The sequence below is a fragment of the Eriocheir sinensis genome, chromosome 45, assembly GCF_024679095.1.
Source record: "Eriocheir sinensis breed Jianghai 21 chromosome 45, ASM2467909v1, whole genome shotgun sequence".
NCBI classification, from domain to species: Eukaryota; Metazoa; Arthropoda; class Malacostraca; order Decapoda; family Varunidae; genus Eriocheir; species Eriocheir sinensis.
The window spans coordinates 13,141,598-13,163,064 of NC_066553.1; the positions used below are offsets into that span (position 1 = coordinate 13,141,598).

Below are 21,467 nucleotides of genomic sequence, written 5' to 3' on the forward strand. Positions count from 1 at the left end.
TCCCCACACCCCCTCCTCACCCACACCCAACCACACCGCCACCTCCACCCACACTACCCTCCACCCCCTCACACACCTTACCCAACCCACCAACACCTCCCCACACCCCCTCCTCACCCACACCCAACCACACCGCCACCTCCACCCACACTACCCTCCACCCCCTCACACACCTTACCCAACCCACCTTCACCTCCCCACACCCCCTCCTCACCCACACCCAACCACACCGCCACCTCCACCCACACTACCCTCCACCCTCTCACCCACCCACCTACCTGGTCCACCTGAGACATGATCCGCAGGAGGTTGAGTCCCGCCAGCTTCTTGAGGTCCTGCAGCGACCACGTGGAGTCCTTGAGCAGCTCGGCGAACAACTCAGGATACTTCGAAACGTCTTCCAGGCCCACGGGAGTCCTGCAGGATGAGGCGTCGGCTAGTACAATGTCTCTGGCTGTTTGTTTGTTCGTTTTTTTCTATTTGTTTTTTTTTTCTTTACTTATCTGCCTGTTTATATGTATTTATTTGCTTGCTAATCTGTTTATCAATATATCGATCTATTTATCTACCTATTTAGTTATGTATGTCTATCTATCAACATCTAATCTATTTGTCTATCTTGTCTTCTTGCTCTTTATCTGCATTGTTTATACATGCATTTATTTGTTTGTGTGTTTGTGTCTATCTATCTATCTATCTTTTTATCTATCTATCTCTTCGCATATCTCCGTACCTATATATTCAATTCTCAATATATCAGTTATTTTACCCGTTTATTTAGGTAGTTAGTGAGAGAGAGAGAGAGAGAGAGAGAGAGAGAGAGAGAGAGAGAGAGAGAGAGAGAGAGAGAGAGAGAACCCCCCCCTTTCTTATCATATTTTCAGCGTTTCACCGAACTCTAGTCGCTTCCCATTTTTTCCTTTCATACTCTCTCTCTCTCTCTCTCTCTCTCTCATTTCGAGCTCACAATACTTACATAAAATAAACACACACACTTCAAAGAACTTTTACAAAACACCAAAGCTATATTTTTCGTTATATAAAATTTCCTGTTTCTAATGTGACAAGTTTACATTCTTGGCGCCTCCCGCTTGAGCCTTTGAAGATAACGGCCGAGAAGTTCAGATGAGGCGATTATTATGTGTGAGCCGACGAGCCATTATGTAAGGGTTGCTAAGCTATTAACCCATCATTTAGACTTATAATAAACTTTGATCAACAACATAATGGGCTTCGTGTGTGTAAGTGACGCGGCCTTATGTGTGTGTGTGTGTGTGTGTGTGTGTGTGTGTGTGTGTGTACGAGTAACAAGAAACAGCCTGATACGTACTACAACAACTCTATATTTCTTTTTATTTGTACACAATATTGAATGAAAAAAAAAAAATCACACACGTTCTTCCCTTTTTCGTTTTCACCTTCAGAGACGCATCATAAATGTTCTCCTTCAACCTTTTTTTTTTTTTTTTCAACCTCAGGAAGCTACATACAAGTCCACTATAATAACCACTTTAAAGATTCAGTTCCCTAAATTCAGACCTCTATCTTCATTTTCAAACCTTGCGCGCCTTTCCACTTTCCAATCTCTAACTAACTTATCCGGGTATGTAATGAGTGATGGACAACTATAATCATCTGTAATGACGCCGTCCCTCAGACACCCACCTGTAATTACCTCACCCACGTAATTCCTCACCTGTCCTGCCCACACCACGCTTCTTACTGAGCCACCAAGATGTCTCAACACCCCACACTCTCCCCTAACCAACGCTATACCTCACTCACACACACACCTTTGATTCCACACACACGCATACCTTCTATTAACACTCGCATATCCTTACCCCCTGCCCACACCCACATCTGTTAAAGCACTTCTATCCCCCCCTCCCTCCGCCACACATATACACGCGCGACACTCACACCTTGCCCCACTTACCACACACAGGCGAATCTTTGATCTCACCCAAGAATTCCGTCACAAGCAGCTCACATCCTTTCTTGTCGCTCACACACTCACACCTCACACCAACGCAATACCTCACACACAACTTTGATTCCACACACAGGCGAATCTTTGATCTCACCCACGCCTTCCGTCACAAGCAGCTCACATCCATCCTTGGTCGGTATCCTAAGACGCTTCCGCCAATCACATCACCTATTTACAAAGGCCAAAGAAGAGACTAATTGGGTTCTCAGGAGTCTTCTTTCACTTCATAGTGCAGGAACTTTGTCAAACTACCACCAGGGACATACAACTACCCATAGATATGCCTTTAACTCCTACGAAAGCCTTGTCAAATGTGTGCGCTTGAGTTTTGAAATGTTTGAGAATATGGTCTCTTGTCTCACACTCGTACCCAGAGACACCGCCGCCCCCTCACCCTCTCACCTGTTTATACCGTCGTAGCCAGCCCCGAGCCCCACATAGTCCACCCCAGCCATGGTCCGTACGTGGTTGATGTGACCTGAGGGAGAGGAGACGTGCTGGTGGTGGTTAGGGTGTTGGTGAAGTGATGGTTTGGTGGTAGTGGAGGTGGGACAAATGGATGGTCACCCCACCGCCACCCACACACACACAGAGGCAGACGCACGGTAAAAAAGATGCAATATGAGCTGATAAAAGGAAAAAAAAAGGCGTAAAGTCAAGGGCAATAAAAAGCGAGACTGAGGAAGGAGATTGAGCGACGAGAGATAGAAATGGAAAACGGGGGAAAGGTCAACAGAATGAAGGGTGGGAAGCGTTGGAAAGGAGAAGCAGGAAATGGAGATAAAAAATATAACAGGACGAAAAATGGACGCTGAACAGAGAAAAGAGATTAAAAAAACGAATAAAAGATGAGACCGGAGGAAAATAAAATAAATGGGATGGAAAATTTGATAAAACTGAAGGTAGAAAACAGGAAAAAAAGCCTAAATGAAATATATGAGACCGTAGAAGGAAATAAAGGAAGATGTTGATAGAAATGAATAGTAAAAAAATGAACATAGAGAATCAACAGAAAGCAAAATAAGAATAAAGGATGGAAATACGTATAAAGAAGATGAGCTAAAATTAGAAAACAAGAATAATACTGAAAACATAGAAATCAATGAAACAAGAATATAGGATAACAAACATATGGAAAGACCAAACATCAATGAAAACAGAAACCATAAACAAAAATAAAATTAAAAAAACAGAAGAATGAAAGACGAAAACAATGGGAAACTGTTTTGAAATGCTTCTGAATTTTTATTTGGTTTTTGGAATGTCACCTTCAACGCCGGAAAGAAAACGAAGGGAAGATGAGAAATATGGAGGAGGAAACATGGACTAGCAGGCAGCAGAAAGCCTGTTGGCTCATTACTAGGCTGCCTGCGTTCAGTGATTTAATCAATCCGTTTGCCACAGGAGTGGCTTGCAGGGAAGGATTAAAGCACTTGTGTACCTACTCTTGGGAACGTTCAGTTCACTCCTGTTGCAGCAAAGTGGCGATCAATGCGTTTCTTGAAGGAGTTGATGGTCTCTGCGCTAACCACTTCTGCAGGAAGGCTGTTCCAGTGGCGAACAACTCTATTCGAGAAATAACTCCTGCCGATGTCGGTATTGCATCGCTTTGCTTGAATTGTTTTTCCGTTGTTTCTTGTTCTCAGGTTAGTTTGTAGCGTGAAGAGTTTGGAGTGATCAACGTTGCTGAGCTTGTTCAGGTACTTAAAGACTTGTATCATGTCTCCCCGCAGTCGTCTCTTTTCCAACGTGAAGAGGTTGAGTCGCTCGAGTCGTTCTTCATAGGGTTTCGTCCTCAGTGATGGTATCATCTTCGTGGCGCGGCGCTGTACTCTCTCAAGTAATTCAATGTCTTTCCTGTAATTAGGAGACCAGAATTGCACGGCGTATTCCAGGTGGGGCCTTACCAGCGAATTATACAAGGATAACATAACTCCCGGCGTCTTGTATTCGAAGTTCCTCGATATGAACCCAAGCATTGTATTGGCTTTCTTACAGGCGGACTTGCAGTGTTTTGTTTGTTTCAAGTCACTGCTGATGGTGACCCCGAGGTCTCTTTCCTCTTGCACAACATGTAGTGGTTCGCCACCCATGTGGTATATGTGGTTACTGTTTCTGGATCCGATATGCATTACTTTACATTTGATAGTGTTGAAGGACATCTGCCATTTTTCTGACCACCGAGTGATCTGGTCCAGGTCTCTCTGGATAATTTCGCAGTCTGCCGTCGTGAGGGCCTTCCCACCCACCTTTGTGTCGTCGGCAAATTTTGAAAGATTGGATTTTAATCCTAGTTCTAGGTCGTTGATATATATGATGAAAAGTATGGGTCCCAGCACTGACCCCTGTGGCACTCCACTTGTGACCGGGAGCCACTCGGAGGCCTGTCCGTTGAGTACAACTCGTTGTTTTCTTTCAGTGAGCCAGTCTTTGATCCACGCTGTCAGATCGTCGCCTAATCCCGCCGACTTAAGTTTCTTGAGGAGTCTTTCATGTGGCACTTTGTCAAAGGCTTTCTGAAAGTCTAGATATATAACATCACTGGGGATATGATTATCCCAGTTTTCATAGATACCTTGGAAAAAGTCCAATAAATTGGTTAAGCATGAGCGCTTGTTCCTGAAACCGTGCTGAGCATCGGAAATGATGTTGTTGTCTTCAAGGAACCTAACGAGTTTGTCTCTGATGATCTTCTCGAGGATTTTTCCCGCCACTGAGGTCAAGCTGATTGGTCTGTAGTTTAGGGCCACACTTTTGTCTCCCTTTCTGTAGATCGGTGTTACGTTCGCTTGTTTCAGTCTTTCGGGACTTTGTTTTGTTGTAGTGACAGATTGTAGATGGCGGTGAGTGGCTTGAGGATTTGCTGCTTGAGTTCCTTGAGCAGCCTAGGTGACAAGTCGTCGGGTCCGGTAGACTTGTTTGTTTCGAGTTTGTCTAGGTACTTTTCACATCCCGTTCGTCGATTGTACCAATTTCTAGGGAGTGATTCCCATCGGTGGGGAAGGGCTCTCAGGTACGGACTGGGTATTCTCGACCGTGAATACAGACGCGAAGTTCCTGTTTAGGATTTCGACCATTTGTCTACTGTCCTGTGTTAGTACGTCACTTTCATCTTTTAGGGGACCGATATTGCTTTTGTCTTCTTTTGGTTCTTATATACGTGAAGAACTTTTTCGGGTTGGACTTGGCTTCGCGTGCAATTTGCTTTTCATAGTCACGTTTACTCTGGCGAATGAGTGTTCTGCAAGCTCTGAGGCTTTGATGGTACTGTTCGCGTGCCTCGTCAGTGCTGTTTTCCTTTAGCAAGTTGTATTTTCTCTTCTTCAAATTAATCGCCCGTCGAACTTGGGTAGTCATCCATGGTGTGCTTGTGGCATTATTTGTTCTCCTTGTCTTCATGGGAACAGTCTCTCTACCTCCAGGAGTTTGTTCTTAAAGCCGTTCCACGCGCCGTCCACCGGAGTGAGGTTCATGGGTTCCCAAGTTGTCTGGGTTAGCAGCTCACGAGCGAAGTTAAAATTGGCTTTTTTGTAGTCTGGAATCTTGGACATGTTTTCGGTGAGTTCATGGTCTGTTCTGATTTTTAGGCGAATTAGGTGATGGTCGCAACCATCCAGTTTTTCGCCGACTTGACATTCACGTGTGAGATCTGAATCACTCACGAGTACTAGGTCTAATAAGTTATTTTCCCTCGTCGGTCGGGTAACAATCTGAGTAAGAAAATTGTCCTCTAGCATTTCGAGCAATCTGTTACCCTCCCGATCTCCAATCATCGTGGTCCAGTCAATGTTGGAACAGTTAAAGTCCCCGATAATGACTGACTGTTTGTTTTGTGTTATGGTGTGAATTTCCTCGTACAGCGCTTCGTCGTCCGCTGCTTGTTGCTTTGGAGGTCTGTAAACGGTTCCAATCGTTATTTTGTTGTGCTTGCTAGTCTCCAGTTCAACATATACAGTGTCATATTTCTCTGAGTCTTCTTTGGTTATTTCCACGGCAGGGTATTTGTTCTTGACGTAACAGATAACACCTCCTCCTTTCTTGTGAAGTCTGTTTTTGTAGAAGCTTTCGTATCCCGGAATTGAGAATTCGGTCATTAGGTGGTCAGAGGTGGCCCACGTTTCGGTGATGGCAATCACGTCCGGACTTTCTACGTCAACATAGGCAAGTAACTCATCCCGTTTGGGTATTAAGCTCCGCGCGTTGGTGTATAGGACAGAAATGTCCTTCTTGACTTCAACGCTTCGCGGCACAGTAGTCTGGTGTCTGCTTGTGTTCACTGTTGGGGGCCTTGGTGTGTAATGAGCGGTCCCTACTGGTTGGTTGTTTACGATACTTTGGTGCCCCTCCCGCGCTCGGAGTTTTTTGAGTACAAAAGTACCTCCTCGTTCAGCAACCTACCAAGCCGTGCTGAGCCAATCGCATTGAGGTGAAGACCGTCAGGACGGAAAAGGTCGGGGATATCATAGAAATGATCCCACTGACTTGCGAACGAAACTTCCTCGTTCTGGCAGAGGTGCTTCAATCTGTTGTTGATGTTCGACGCCTTTCTGTGGAAGCCTGTGAAGGCGTTGATTCTCGGAAGAATCCCGGAGACAATGATGTGCCTTGACTTTTCCTTGAAGCGGCGGATTACTCGTCGGTAGTCAGCTATAATTTCCTCCGTGGACATTGTTTGAACGTTGTTCGTGCCAGCGTGCAAAACAAAGAGTGTGTCCTGCTCCGTGCGGTCTGAGACGAGGTCTACCGCTTCTTTTATATCTTGTAGTTTTGCACCAGGAATACAGAATACAGGAGGAGGAGGAGGAGGAGAGGGAGAGGATGAGCAGGAGGAAGCGGAGGCAGCAAAACAAGGTACGGTCACACACACACACACACACACACACACACACACACACGCGAGCGGGGTCACTCCCAGGAGGCGACAGAAGGTCATATTTTATTCATGTATTGGTGTGGATTCTGCTCTGGTTTCATCTCTCCCTCCTGTCTGTCCCCCTTACTCTCTCTCTTCCTCTCTGGCTTTCATCGAGGAGGGAAGGAGGGGATCCTTCCCTCCTCGATGAAAGCCAGAGAGGAAGAGAGACAGAAGAGAGGAGGAGAGGGAGGAGAAGATAGCACTGAGGAGCGAAGATGAAATAGGAAGAGAAGCAAAGAGGAAAAGAGAACGAAGATGGAAAATGAGAGGAAGGAGACGACAACGGAGAAGACAAGGAGAGAAAATTGAAATAATAAGAAAATTGTAGACTGAAAATGTTCTGGAAGAGAGATTGATAGATAGATAGATAGATAGATAGATAGATAGATAGATAGATAGAGAGAGAGAGAGAGAGAGAGAGAGAGAGAGAGAGAGAGAGAGAGAGAGAGAGAGAGAGAGAGAGAGAGAGAGAGAGAGAGAGAGAGAGAGAGAGAGAGAGAGAGAGAGAGAGAACCCCCCCCCTTTCTTATCATATTTTCAGCGTTTCACCGAACTCTAGTCGCTTCCCATTTTTCCATTCATACTCTCTCTCTCTCTCTCTCTCTCTCTCTCTGACCATTACCTCCATGAATGAGTAAGCGTCGCGTCTCTCTTCCTTACGCCTCCCGTCGACGAGCCGCGGAAATGAAAACACTGAGCGGCGGGAAACGGCGCGTGAAAAAGTCAAGGAGATGGGAGGCCCGTGTGGAGAGTGACTGGCGGACGCGAACTGTTATAGGCCGAGGAGAGGGAAAGAGACACGAAAGTACTGTCATGGCGGACCTGAACTGGTATAGGTTAGAGAGAGAAAATAACAAAAAAGTGAAGAAGATGGAAAGGCCGTGCGAAGTGACTGGCGGACGCGAAATGCTATAGGCCGAAGAGAAAGGAAAATAAATGAAAATATTGTCGTGGAGGACGTGAACTCTTATAGACCGGAGAGAAAAAAATGGTTCTACAGTGATATTAGGAGACTGATTAAACGGTGGATGAGAAATTGAAATACTTGAGAGGGTGAGCTAATGTCGGGTTAGAAGTAAAAGATAAGGAAAAGTATATGAGGTAAGTGCATGACTATCTGAAACTGTTACAAGTCAAAGAAAGGAGTCTGAATAAACATAAGTAGTGTTTTTACAAGGAAATAAGAGTATGGACGTAAAAAAGAATGTATGTAAATCCAGGAAAGAAAGAAAAAAGTTATGATTAAAAAAAAAATCAGGGAAATACACGTAAATTTATGGAAAGAAACTATGGTATGATTTATTAAAGGACGGATCATGAAAGGTGTTTGGGAGAATAAATTGTGGACCGGAGCTGTTATATAGGCCATAGAAAAGACCGCAGAGCATTAATATCAAAGGCCACTGATAAGAACGACAATAAACGTCACAGCAATACTAAAAAGATTATAAGAGAGAGAGAGAGAGAGAGAGAGAGAGAGAGAGAGAGAGAGAGAGAGAGAGAGAGAGAGAGAGAGAGAGAGAGAGAGAGAGAGAGAGAGAGAAGAATCGCAACAAAAGTGAGGAAACAAAAGCTTCTTAGAGAAATAAACAGAAAAGATAAATATTTAAATAATGGCGGTGTTTGGCTTAAGAGCAGAATTTAGTTGGGAAGCAATAAGCCGCCGGCCCGTCCCAAGAAAACAACAGAGGCTAAACTTGTCCATTAGAAAGAATAAAGAAGTTAAGAAAAGTTGAAAGTGCAAAATGCGAGCGTGAACCGCCTGACTGAAATAAAGCCATTAAACAAATAATAACCAAGTAAAAAATGAATCAGAAAAAGAGTTAATTAGTCCAATTGTTACAGTAATGGCAGGACGATGCAAAATTAATGAAGTGAACTGTGGGGAAGGAAGTGAAAGAAGGAAAAATATATTAAGGAAAGGTGAAGTATCTGGTAGAAGACGAAGGAAAGGAAATATATATTCAGAAGGGAAAGAAAAGCAAAAAAAGGATGAAGATGAAGAGCGCTAAAATTACTCCCAAACACATTAAGAAAGAAGTTTAAATGAAGTGTTAAATTAGACAATGGAAACCGAGGCAACAACAGCAAACAAAACAAAAACATGGAACTTAATTGTTGTAATTGGTGAAAAAATAACGGAAGATGACTTCGCAAATGACCATTACGGTGGAGGGAGGAAGACGGAAAAGTGAAGAATGAAATGCTGCGGAATTAAATTAAAAGTAAGACAAAGCATTAGAGAAGGTGAGTACCAAAATAGTTGATTAAAAAAATGTCAAAAGAAATAAAACTAACATTACCAGAATCGAAATGAAAGATGTTTTGAATGAGACCAAATGAACAATGACAGACAGACGAACGACAGTGGCAACCAAGATATTGGTGGAGAGGTCCAGGGAGACAGAACCAGACAGAGATGAAATTAGAGAATTCATGGGAGCAGGAAGGAGTACACTGACAGACGTTGGGAAAGCTCTAATGTGCTCTAAAGTGGATTAAAAACAACTGAAAGGGATGATAATGACGATAAAATGTGAGGAGAAAAGAGAAGTTTGAAAACAACAATAGTGAAATTGAATATTTATCCATCTCTCTCTCTCTCTCTCTCTCTCTCTCTCTCAGAAGTCTTGAAACTTCTGAAGACGGTAAAATATGATCCAAAAATAACAAATGTCTGATGTATGGAGTGTAGGATATAATCATGTATTCATTCCAAGGATACGGATTAAAGGATTTTTCCAATGATTTACTGTCGAAATGAAAAATGAATTATCATACAAGACCAAAATAATTAGGAAACAGCAGGCTGATAATATTCTAAAGGAGAGATGAAGATAACAAAAAAGTCAATATCTGGAAACTATTATTGAAAACCGATGTCGAAATAAATTATGTCAGCCTCAAATATAAAAGACGAGAAAATAAAAGACTGAAAACAATCCAGGAAAGAAATTAAATTATGAGAAGAGAAACATTTACATACAAAACGCGAACTTAAATAAACTTTTACATACGACCAAGAAAATAATGATGCTAAACAGGAGAGTTTCGGAAATAAAGTGAAAATTAAACAAAAAATGAGGGAAACTGAAGGAAAGTACCAGAGCGAAAGTAATCCGGGCGAGATTAGGCCAAGCAAGCAAACAAGCACGAGGAGGAGGAGAGACGCGAGGCTGTAAACACATAAATATTAGTACTTTGTGTTATTGGTCTGGCCGGGGAGTGTGTGTGTGTGTGTGTGTGTGTGTGTGTACGCGCTTGAAACCTTCCTCTCTCCATCACACACACACTCCCCCATTCAACACACACATAGTTTGTATATTTAGTGCAGAGAAGAAAAAAAATATGCTCTTTAAAATTATATAAAAAAATGGTCCTTGAAACACACACACACACACACACACACACACACACACACACACACACACACACACACTCCCCCGTTCAACACGCACGTAATTAGCTTCTATATTTAGTGCAGAGAAGAAAAAAAAATATTATGCTCTTCAAAATTATAAAAAAATGGTCCCTTACACATACACACACACTCCCCACCCCCCCACACACAAATGAGAGAGAGAGAGAGAGAGAGAGAGAGAGGGGAGGTTGACCAATTATAAATACTATGAAAAATTCCTGTCCTGCACATTGGCCATTAGCTGTCAAAGAATGTGACAACCAGAGGACGAGCAATCATAAAGCGGACGGGTGATGTGTCGAAAGGGTAAATTCTCTCTCTCTCTCTCTCTCTCTCTCTCTCTCTCTCTCACAATCACGCATTTTCTCTCTACTCTTTCCTACACCGTTTTTATTTTATTTTCCTCTACCGTCCTTTATCCCTACGCAAGATCCACAATCATTCATTTTCTCTCTACTCTTTCCTACACCGTTTTTATTTTATTTTCCTCTACCGTCCTTTATCCCTACGCAAGATCCACAATCATTCATTTTCTCTACTCTGCTACTCTCTCTCTCTCTCTCTCTCTCTCTCTTATCATCCTTGTGGCAAACAGCGCATCTCTAAAGGTCAGTTCACTTCCTCGTTGGTTATCCTTGTCATGGGCGCTTCTTACATTCATTCCCTCCACTGCGTTTTCTCCTTTTCCTTTCCCTCTTTCTCCTCCTCCTCTCCTTTTTGCTTCTCCTGCTTCTGCTTTTTCTCTTTCTCCACTTTATCTTACTCTTCTTCATCTATTTCTTTCCTCCTACTCCATTTCATCCTCCTTATCCTTCTCTTCCTTACAATTTTACGTCTTCTGTTTCTTCACATTTTATTTTTTCTTTCCTTTTTCTCTTCTTCTTGTTCTAGTTGTTTTTGGTCTTTCTCCCCCTCCTCCTCCTCGTCCTCGTCCGCGTCATCCTCCTCCTCCTAATCATCCTCCTCATTCTCATTCTGATCCTTCTCTTCTCTTCCTCCTGCTGCCACTCGGAAAACCTCTTTGTATAAAGGATCAGACTCTTCAAAGCTCCCGTTAGCGTCGCAACATAGCCTTTGGAGCGAACACTTAAAGAGTCTCTGTTGACGTGTTGATCATTGCCCGCTGTTAAGTGTTTTCTCTTCCTCTGAGTCAGAAGCCCAAATGTTTTTAATCCAGACACTTTTCTTCCTTTTCCAATCCCAACTTTTGATTAGATTGGTTTTTTTTCAAAGTTAATCGCTTGGTTTTTTTTTCCGTGTCGCAAATTATTATGTGAGGATTATAATTATTTCCCTCATTTTGGGCAATTTCCATTCTTTTTGTTTAAGTTTTGAAATTTTATGAACTTTCGACTTCTATGTATTTTTTTGTCTAGTTTTCTTTTGTCTTTTGCTCTGTCCTTCTTTTCTTGTTTTTTTTTTGTTCTGTGTCTTTTTTCCTTCTTCTTTTGTCTTGTTTTGTTTTTTTCTCTTCTTGTTTTATTTTTGTTCTGTCTTTTTTCCTTCTTCTTTTTTTGTCTTGCTTTTTTTGTCATTTTCTCTTCTTGTGTTATTTTTGTTCTCTGTCTTTTTTCGTTCTTCTTTTGTCTTTTGTTTTGCTTTTTCTCTTTTTTTTTGTCCCCTGTCTTTTTGCCGTCTTCTTTTGTCTTGCCTTTTTATCTTTTTCTTTTCTTGTTTTATTTATGTTCTCTGTCTTTTTGTCTTCTTGCCTACTCTTCCACTTCCTCCTCCTCATCTTGCTCTTCTTCGTCTATTTTTTTCCTCCACCTCCATTTCCTCCTTCTTTTCCTCTCTTTTCTCCTGGATACCTTATACACACCTAGGGCCGCTTTCACAGCCACTTTGTTTTGATCGTTACCAAGGGCGGTGGTCGACGCTATAGTTTTCCACGTGAAACTGGCCGATGGGGTAGTGGCGGCTGCGGGGTTAGCCTTGCCCCGCACCTTGCCACACACACTCGACACCTCTCGCTCCCTCTGCAGCCGCCACTACCCCATCGGCCAGTTTCACGTGGAAAACTATAGCGTCGATCACCGCCATTGGCAACGATCTAAACAAACAAAATGACTGAAAGCGGCCCCTATTGGTCACACGTGTCGACTTCAGTCCCTTTTAAATCAAACGATCTTCGCATCCTTGTCCTGTTTGGTCCGGTAACTCGCGTATATTCAGCCTTTCCAACAGTGGCTTATAGTTTACTCTTCACTGGAACGCTCTGAGGCAACATACTGTTATCACCTTCACTTTTTCAACCTCTTGTTTTATTTAGAGTTGACCCGTTGCCGTGCGAATCAAAAAGTCTCGAAAACAACGTCAAAAAATAATACAACGCCTCAATAAAAAAATAAAATAATTAACTAGTCATCACGTGAGAGAAAGATAGAGAGAGAGAGAGAGAGAGAGAGAGAGAGAGAGAGAGAGAGAGAGAGAGAGAGAGAGAGAGAGAGAGAGAGAGAGAGAGAGAGAGAGAGAGAGAGAGAGAGAGAGAGAAATTAATATGAGCCCGTATAATCCAGTTGTAGAGAATAGAAGTTCATAATTATATTAATCCAAATTGTATTATTGCATTGTGCACGGCTGTATTAATGATGGGGAGGGCGCCACAGCTTGTTGTTGTTGTTGTTGTTGTTGTTGTTGTTGTTGTTGTTGTTGTCCTTGCTGTTGTTATTGCTGCTGATCCTGTTCGTTGACCATACTGTTATTGATGTCGTTATTGCTGTTGTTGTTTCGATGGTTCAGTGCGTCGGTCTGTACAGGACTTGATGAAGGGAAACGCCAGAGTGAATGGAGCAAGGAGGACTGGTAACGATTAAGGGAAATAGAGGAAGCGAGACAATAATAAATAAAAAAAATAGGAAACGGAATTTATGTATGTAAGTGAAGATTAGGAAACTAGCTGAGAGATTGTGGATCTTGCGTAGGGATAAAGGACGGTAGAGGCAAATAAAATAAAAAGTGTAGGAAAGAGTAGAGAGAAAATGAGTGATTGCTGACCTTGCGTAGGAATAAAGGACGGAAGAGGAAAATGAAATAAAAAGTGTAGGAAAGAGTAGAGAGAAAATGAGTGATTGCTGACCTTGCGTAGGGATAAAGGACGGTAGAGGAAAATAAAATAAAAAGTGAAGGAAAGAGTAGAGAGAAAATGAGTGATTGCTGACCTTGCGTAGGGATAAAGGACGGAAGAGGAAAACTAAATAAAAAAGTGTAGGAAAGAGTAGAGAGAAAATGAGTGATTGCTGACCTTGCGTAGGGATAAAGGACGGAAGAGGAAAACTAAATAAAAAAGTGTAGGAAAGAGTAGAGAGAAAATGAGTGATTGCTGACCTTGCGTAGGGATAAAGGACGGTAGAGGAAAATGAAATAAAAACACAGCGCAGAAAGGAGGACAAAGAAGAAAAGAAACGATAACAGGAGACAGCGGAGACAAGAATATTAAAAAAAAAGGAAATGTGTTCTGAGGATAAAAAAAACGGAGATAAAGCAAACTAAACATATACGAAAAACCGTGCAGAGGAGATAAACGGTAAAAAGAAAATGAGTAAAAAAAGGAAAATAAAACTACTAAGGAAGATACTGAAAGAGAGAAAAGAGGACTAGAAGGGAAAAAAAAGAATCCCAGAATGAAAATGAAGAGGAGACGAACGAAATACTAGAAAAAATGATGATGGATAGGCCTGGTGGAGGGAGTGAAGAAGGGGCGAAGGACAAAAATGAGCAAGGATTAAAGGAAACAGGAGAAGGAAAATGATGGATAGACCTGGTGGAGGGAATGGAGAAGGGGTGGAGGGCAAAAATGAACAAGGATAAAAGGAAACAAGATGAAGAGAGTGAAGACGAGAGGATAAAATAAACGATTTGAATGGACGAAAATTATGAAGCAGTCGAAATACAAACAAGAGGAATTAAGTGATGATTTTGGGGGAAGATTGAAGGGAAAAAAAAAGTAGAAGGTAATGAGAGGGAAAGGGAATGATTGAGGGAGAGAGTGGAAGCAAAATTATCATCATTCAGGTGCACAAAAAAAAATAAAGATAGGAGAGAAAGTGAGTTAATGAGCAAAGTGATGATAGGTTTTGAGAAGAGGAGAGAGAGAGAGAGAGAGAGAGAGAGAGAGAGAGAGAGAGAGAGAGAGAGAGAGAGAAGAACAGAGAAGATAAGAGCATAGAGAGAGAGATAGAGAGAGAGAGAGAGAGAGAGAGAGAGAGAGAGAGAGAGAGATAGAGAGAGAGAGAGAGAGAGAGAGAGAGAGAGAGAGAGAGAGAGAGAGAGAGAGAGAGAGAGAGAGAGAGAGAGAGAGAGAGAGAGAGAGAGAGAGAGAGAGAGAGAGAGAGAGGTTTTAAAATAGACAGTGGATGTGAAACTCGGCGCTGGGAGAAAATCCGAGACGTGGAAAAATATAAGACGGGAAATAATTACGACGGGAAAAAAGAGAAGGGAAAAAATAGACGGGGAAGGGATTAGAGACGGAAACAAAAAAACAAAAAACAAAAGACAAAAACAACAGAAAAAAGAAAATAAGTGGGAGCTAGGAGGTAGTAATAGACAAGACGGGTGGAGAAGGAAAGACGAGAGAGAAAACACGGGAAAAAATAAATAAGAGAGGAAAGAGATAGACAGAAAAGAACAACAACAACAACGAAGAGGTGGAGGAAGAGCGATGCCAGAAGAGAGAGAAAAAGAGAGAGAGAGAGAAAAAGAGAGAGAGAGAGAGAGAGAGAGAGAGAGAGAGAGAGAGAGAGAGAGAGAGAGAGAGAGAGAGAGAGAGAGAGAGAGAGAGAGAGAGAGTGTTGAAGGAATTACGGCGAAGCAGGACATAAAGAACGCGAGGAAGAGAAAGAGCGGAGATAGAAAGAGATAAAAAGAGAGAACGGGAGGCGAAGAGAGGAAAGCGAAGAAGAAAAAGATAACAGGAGGTAAGAAGAAGGAATAAAAAGAAAGACGTAGGAAGGAAAAGGTAAAAGAAAAGAATGAAAAAGAAAACAAAAACAAAAACAGGAGACGAAGAAGGGAAGTCAAAGAAGGAAAAGATAAGAAAATAAAAAGAAAGTAAAGAAAATGCAGACGAAGGAAGGAATAATGAACAATAAGAAAGGAAAAAAAAAGACAGGAAATTAAGAGGCGAGAGCGAAGAAGGAAAATATAAGACAAAAAATAAAAGAAGAAATAAAAGAGGGGAAGAAAAAGAAGACGAAGAAAGGAATAGGGAAAACAAAAAAATATTAGAAAGAATAAACAAAGACAAGATAAATAAAAAAATAAATAAAAAGAAAGCAAGACAAAGAAAGAAAGAAAGCTAAGAAATAAAAGATGAAAGAGGAGGTGGGAATGAAGGACGCGGAGGAGGAGGAGGAGGAGGAGGAGGAGGAGGAGGAGGAGGAGGAGGAGGTACAAGAGGAAGCTGGAAGGAAAAGTTTAGACGAAGAGAACGACAGAAGAGAGAAGAGGACGGCGAGGAGGAGGAGGAGGAGGAGGAGGAGGAGGAGGAAAAAGAGATGAAACTGTCTTGAATGTGATATCCTCTCTTATATTTTCTTTCACTCTTAAAACTCACACACTCACACACACACTCACTAACCCACCCTCCCTCCCTCCCTCCCTCCCTCCTTTTCTCCCTCACTTATTCACTCATTCATGTACTCTTTCACTCTTATAACTCACTAACCCACTCTCCTTCCTTCCCTCATTCATCCACTCTTTCACTCCCGTAGTCTTGGACTCAATCACTCACACACATACCGACACCCTACCTCCCTCGCCTTCCCTCCTTCCTACCTCCTTTCTGTACCTCCCTCTCTCCTTCCCTCCTCACTCACCGACCACGTCCTGTATCGAGGCTGTCTTTCCACACGTCAGGAAATCGTTGTAGAAGCTGATCATGACGATACCGCCGTTGTCCGCCTGCGAGAGAGAGAGAGAGAGAGAGAGAGAGAGAGAGAGAGAGAGAGAGAGAGAGAGAGAGAGAGAGAGAGAGAGAGAGAGAGAGAGAATAATACAGGTAAGCCATGTTCAAGGTACACAGTATTCTGATTAAAAAGAGAATGTACGAATATTAGAGAAGGATCAGGGGCAAAAATATAAATGAGAGAACATGACCTTCATATCATTTCATACTCAACAATTTTGCTAATATTAATACACGTGAACCTTAAATGAAACTAGAATCTGAGGAAAGAAGATACCATTATTAAAAGAGGAGAGAGAGGAAGACAGGGAGAGAGAGATAAACAGACACAGTGGGCATAGCGGGTTCATAATTTCGTTCTATTCTTTTCATAAGCAAATTCACTAACAGAACAAACAAAATACTGATCATTTAAACTCGTAATAACAACAATACAAAAAAACAACAACAGGATGATTGAACAAATTATCCGCTGTTGTTATTGATCATGTCTTTCCTATCAATTAAGTGCATTAAGAAAAAAATGAATAAAAAGCTTCTACAATTAATTAGCTTATCAGGTGACACAAAAAAGGTTAATTTCATGTGTTTTTGCTCCAGGTGTCACGCGGTCTACTGATGTCCTCTTGCCCTCTTCTCATTCTCTTCTAAAACATAAACACACGATTTGCAGGCGATACCAAAGAGTAGAAAAGTTCAAGAGGGAAGGAGAATGATATGTATGGAGATAAGGGACAGGAGAGGAAGAGGAAGACCCAATAAAATAGAGTTGTAGAGGCATGAGGGTAGGAGAGTGTTGGGTTTGGAAGCGGAAAAAATGGATGTATACAATAGGAAATATGGAAGAAAGGAAGGGATGAAAGGCAAAGAAGAGGAAGAAGAAGAAGACAAAGAAAGAAGAAAGAGATGACAGGGAGGAAGGGGAAGAAAGGAAGAAAAGAAGAAGAAGAGGAAGGCTAAAGAAAAAAAAATGGATGTATACAATAGGAAATATGGAAGAAAGGAAGGGATGAAAGACAAAGAAGAGGAAGAAGAAGACAAAGAAAGAAGAAAGAAAGGGATGGCAGGGAAGAAGGGGAAGAGAGGAAGAAAAGAAAGTAAGAAAAGTAAGAAAGAAAAGAAGAAAGGGAAGAATGGGCTTACGAGGATTTTGGAACGAGACAGAAAAATTAGAGAAAGAAAAAAAAAAGACTAAGAACACTGACCAAGGAAAAGATGAATGTACAGAAAGAGAAAACAAAGAAGAAAGATAGGAAAGGAGAGGAAGACACGAAGGAGAGAAAAGAAAGAAAAAAGAAGAATGAAAGAAAAGGCTAACGAGGCTCCAGGAAACGAGACGCGGGAAATTCGAGAAAGGGAAAGACTGATTAAGAACATTGACCTCGCATTGAAGCAGGAAGAGCTCTCGAGACGAAGAAGGATATTGGAGTGCAGTGCTGAGCGTGAGTGGAAGCTAATGAAGGGAAAACGTAATTAGTTGACGAAAAACATACGTACATTGCAATTCTCTTCATGTTTACGAGGTGAGATCGGAGAAAGGGAGAGAGTGAAGGACGAGGAAGGAAAGGTGACACCCAGATAATGAATAGAGAACGTTAGTGGTAATAGACAGAAAACACACGACTATTACAAGTCTCTTTATGTTTACGAGGTGAGATCGAAAAGACGTTGAGCTGAAGGACGAGGAAGGACAGAAGGGGAGAGCCAGGTATTATAGAATGGATGGATAACTGAGCGGCAGACGGATAACAAACATACACTACAAGTCTCATTTTGGTTACGAGGTGAGATCGAAAAGACGTAAAGCTGAAGGACGAGGAAGGACAGAAGGGGAGAGCCAGGTATTCTAGAATGGATGGATAACTGAGCGGCAGACGGATAACAAACATACACTACAAGTCTTATCATGGTTACGAGGTGAGATCGAAAAGACGTAGAGAAGAACGAAAAGGGGAATAAAGGAAGAGAGTGATAAGGAGCAAATAAAGGAAAAACAAGGAAAATAAAAGAAAGCCTAAGCACATTACACGCCAGAGTTCAGAACCACCAACCTTTCCACACGGCAAACCTTCTCTTCCTTTCCGCACCTCATAACCAACACATCATCTTTTAACACAACAGCGGCACATCCCACACAGAAAACACACATAAAGAAGCAGCAACAACAACGAAGGTAAAAATAACATCAGATGAGTAAATTTTGAAATATTATGTGACTCTTTAGATAGGATTCTCTCTCCCTCCGTCTCCCTCTCCCCTTCTCTCTCTCTTAGCTCCTCCTTCCCTCTCCCCGAAGATATATGTAACAAGCGACACCCCAATCGAGACACAAGGCCTTCTCCTTCCTTCTTTCCTTCCTTCCTTCCATCTTCCCTCCACACACACCCTTTCCCACTCCCTCACGCGCCACACAGTAAGGCAGAACCCACAGCAACGTTCACGCCTTCCCTGTAACACCCACGCCCTCATTTCCTCTTCTTCAGGACACAGAGCAGCAGGAGTAAATGCAAGACAAGGTAAGGATAGGAGAGGATAAGGCAGTTCATGGTAGGGAAGGGGTATGGCAGAGAAGGGAAGAGCACTGAAGGGCATGACTTGGTATAGAAGGGAAGGGAAGGGAAAGGAAGGGAAAGGAAGAGAAAGGAGAGGAAGAGAAAGCCATGGAGGAACAGTGAAGGGAAGGGAAAGGAAAGGAAGGGCAGAGAGCGACAGGGAAGGAAAAGGAAGAGAAAACGTGACAGGGCAGGGCAGGGCAGGGCAAGGCAGGGCAGGGCAGGGCAGGGCAGGGAGGGGTAGGGCGGGCCACTGACTGTTACGTTAATCAAAAACTCTTATCGAAGAAGAACGTTGTACAAATAACGTCAACAAATTTGCTATGTATTTTTATCGATGTATTTTTTCATCATCCACGTTCACTATAACCCCCCCCCCCCCCTTCACCTTTCATCCCTTTATTAACCTTGACCCCCCCCCACCTCTCTCTCTCTCTCTCTCTCTCTCTCTCTCTCTCTTATGGGAGAGAGAGAGAGAGAGAGAGAGAGAGAGAGAGAGAGAGAGAGAGAGAGAGAGAGAGAGAGAGAGAGAGAGAGAGAGAGAGAGAGAGAGAGAGAGAGAGAGAGAGAGAGAGAGAGAGAGAGAGAGAGAGAGAGAGAGAGAGAGAGAGAGAGAGAGAGAGGTTGTCGTCAACGGGCAGACGTCCGACTCCTTGCCAGTGGAGGCATCAGTGCCACAGGGCTCAGTGCTAGGGCCAGTTCTGTGGAACATATATGTGGACGACCTTCTCCGGCAGCTGCCAGCAGTCTCAGCTTACGCTGATGACTGCACTCTCTCCTGCACCTACCCCAGACAAGACTGTGGGCGAGCTGCTGACGAGGTCAATCAGCAGCTGAAGGTGCTACAGGAGTGGGGTGCCCGCTGGCAGGTGACCTTTGCTCCAGAGAAGACCCAGGCCATGGTGGTCTCTCGATCCCCCACTGCCAGGCCAGCAGTGGAGGGGAAGCTAAGCTTTGGTGGCGTCCCCCTCCCACTCCAGGAATCCGTCAAGATTCTGGGAGTGGAAGTGGATCGAGGGCTACGGTTTGACAGCCACATCAAACACATTGCCCAAAAGGCCTCCCACAGAGTCTCCTGCCTGCGAAGGGTGGCCAGCTTCCTCGACAAAAAAGGGAGGCTGTTGCTCTACAAGGCCCAGATACGGCCTTACCTGGAGTACGCTGCCCTCTCTTGGATGTCGTGTGCTGCCTCGCACAGCGGGAGACTCGACGCCATCCAGAGACGGGCACTGCGACTGGTGGATGCGGCAGACCCCCCAACCGGGCAGGAAACTCTCAGCTCCGTCGACTCCTTGGAACACCGCAGGGACGTAGCTGCTCTTGTGGTGTTACATAAGGCACAAGTGCAGAGATTGCCACATCTGGTGGGCTTACGCCAACCTCCGAGAGTCACCACGCGGGACACGAGAACGGTGCTATCCCGTGGTGACGCAGTGGAGGTGCCGTGTTCCCGTACCAGCCAGCACCAACGCACCTTTTCGGGAAGAGTCTGCCGGATGTGGAACATGTTCACGGCCTGTATACCAAACATCCGGGAGATGAACACCCAAAAAATAAAACTGTCGGCCCACCACTGGAGGGGCTCACTCCCCACCCCACTGACACTCGTGGTGGAGCAGTGACACGAGTGTAGTGTGCAGTGCGCTCACATATATTCTGTATTGTATGTTTTATTTTTTATTTTTTATAGTATATATATATATATTTTTTATAGTTTATGTAGTTATTTTTATATAGTTTTTATTCTGCCCTTCGAATAGGCAGCACACGACAGTGCACCTTTGGGAATGTAAATATTATACATGTGCCTATGTTTAAATAAAAAAAAAAAAAAAAAAAAGAGAGAGAGAGAGAGAGCGCATCACCTATATCGGCCGAGCATCTTTAATATCCACTATTTTTCCCAATATTACCTCCGCATATTAGCTTTTCTCTATTAACGACCACGAGAGAATAAAGAGACCAACCCACGGGACTACATTTAATAAACTTTCCTCCTCCTCCTCCTCCTCCTCTTCCTTCTCCCCACTTTTTAGCGCTAATGCAAGTTCCCGTTATGCACTTCCTCGTTCGCGAAAAATAAGTAAATAAATAAATTGTAGTCTTGAGAAACCGTTCATATATATACATTTTTAGGGTGTGTTTATATGTATCTACGCACTTACCTGTTTACGTGTGTGTGTGTGTGTGTGTGTGTGTGTGTGTGTGTGTGTGTGTGTGTGTGTGTGTGTGTGTGTTGTAGTTATGGTTGAAGGGATCTTATTAGCATAACGTTCCACTGTTAGTAACGCGGAGTCATTTTTTGTGCCCTTTCCCCAAATCCTCAAGTCCTTTTCCTCTTCCTTATTCGTGTCTAACCTTTCTCTGCGCCTTCTCCTTCAATTCCTCTGATTCTTTTCTATTAATGTTTTCACCTCACAAAGTGCTGAAATTCTCGATAATGCCCCCCCCTCTCTCTCTCTCTCTCTCTCTCTCTCTCTCTCTCTCTCTCTCTCTCTCTCTCTCTCTCTCTCTCTCTCTCTCTCTCTCTCTCTCTCTCTCTCTCTCTCTCTCTCTCTCTCTCTCGTCATGTTCTCGTGTCCGTATATTTTTGGCCCGCCTTCAAGTTATGTTCTACGGCCTTCATTTTTCTCGAGTCTTGAAGTCCTGTCTCGTAATTCCAAGTTTTCAAGATTTTCTCTATG

At 43.0% G+C, this 21,467-nt stretch overlaps 1 pseudogene; it reads right to left on the reverse strand.

Annotated features, from left to right (window-relative positions):
* The window catches only part of LOC126980768 (dipeptidase 1-like), a 176,453-nt pseudogene that overhangs the window by 7,216 nt on the left and 147,770 nt on the right, over nt 1-21,467 (reverse strand).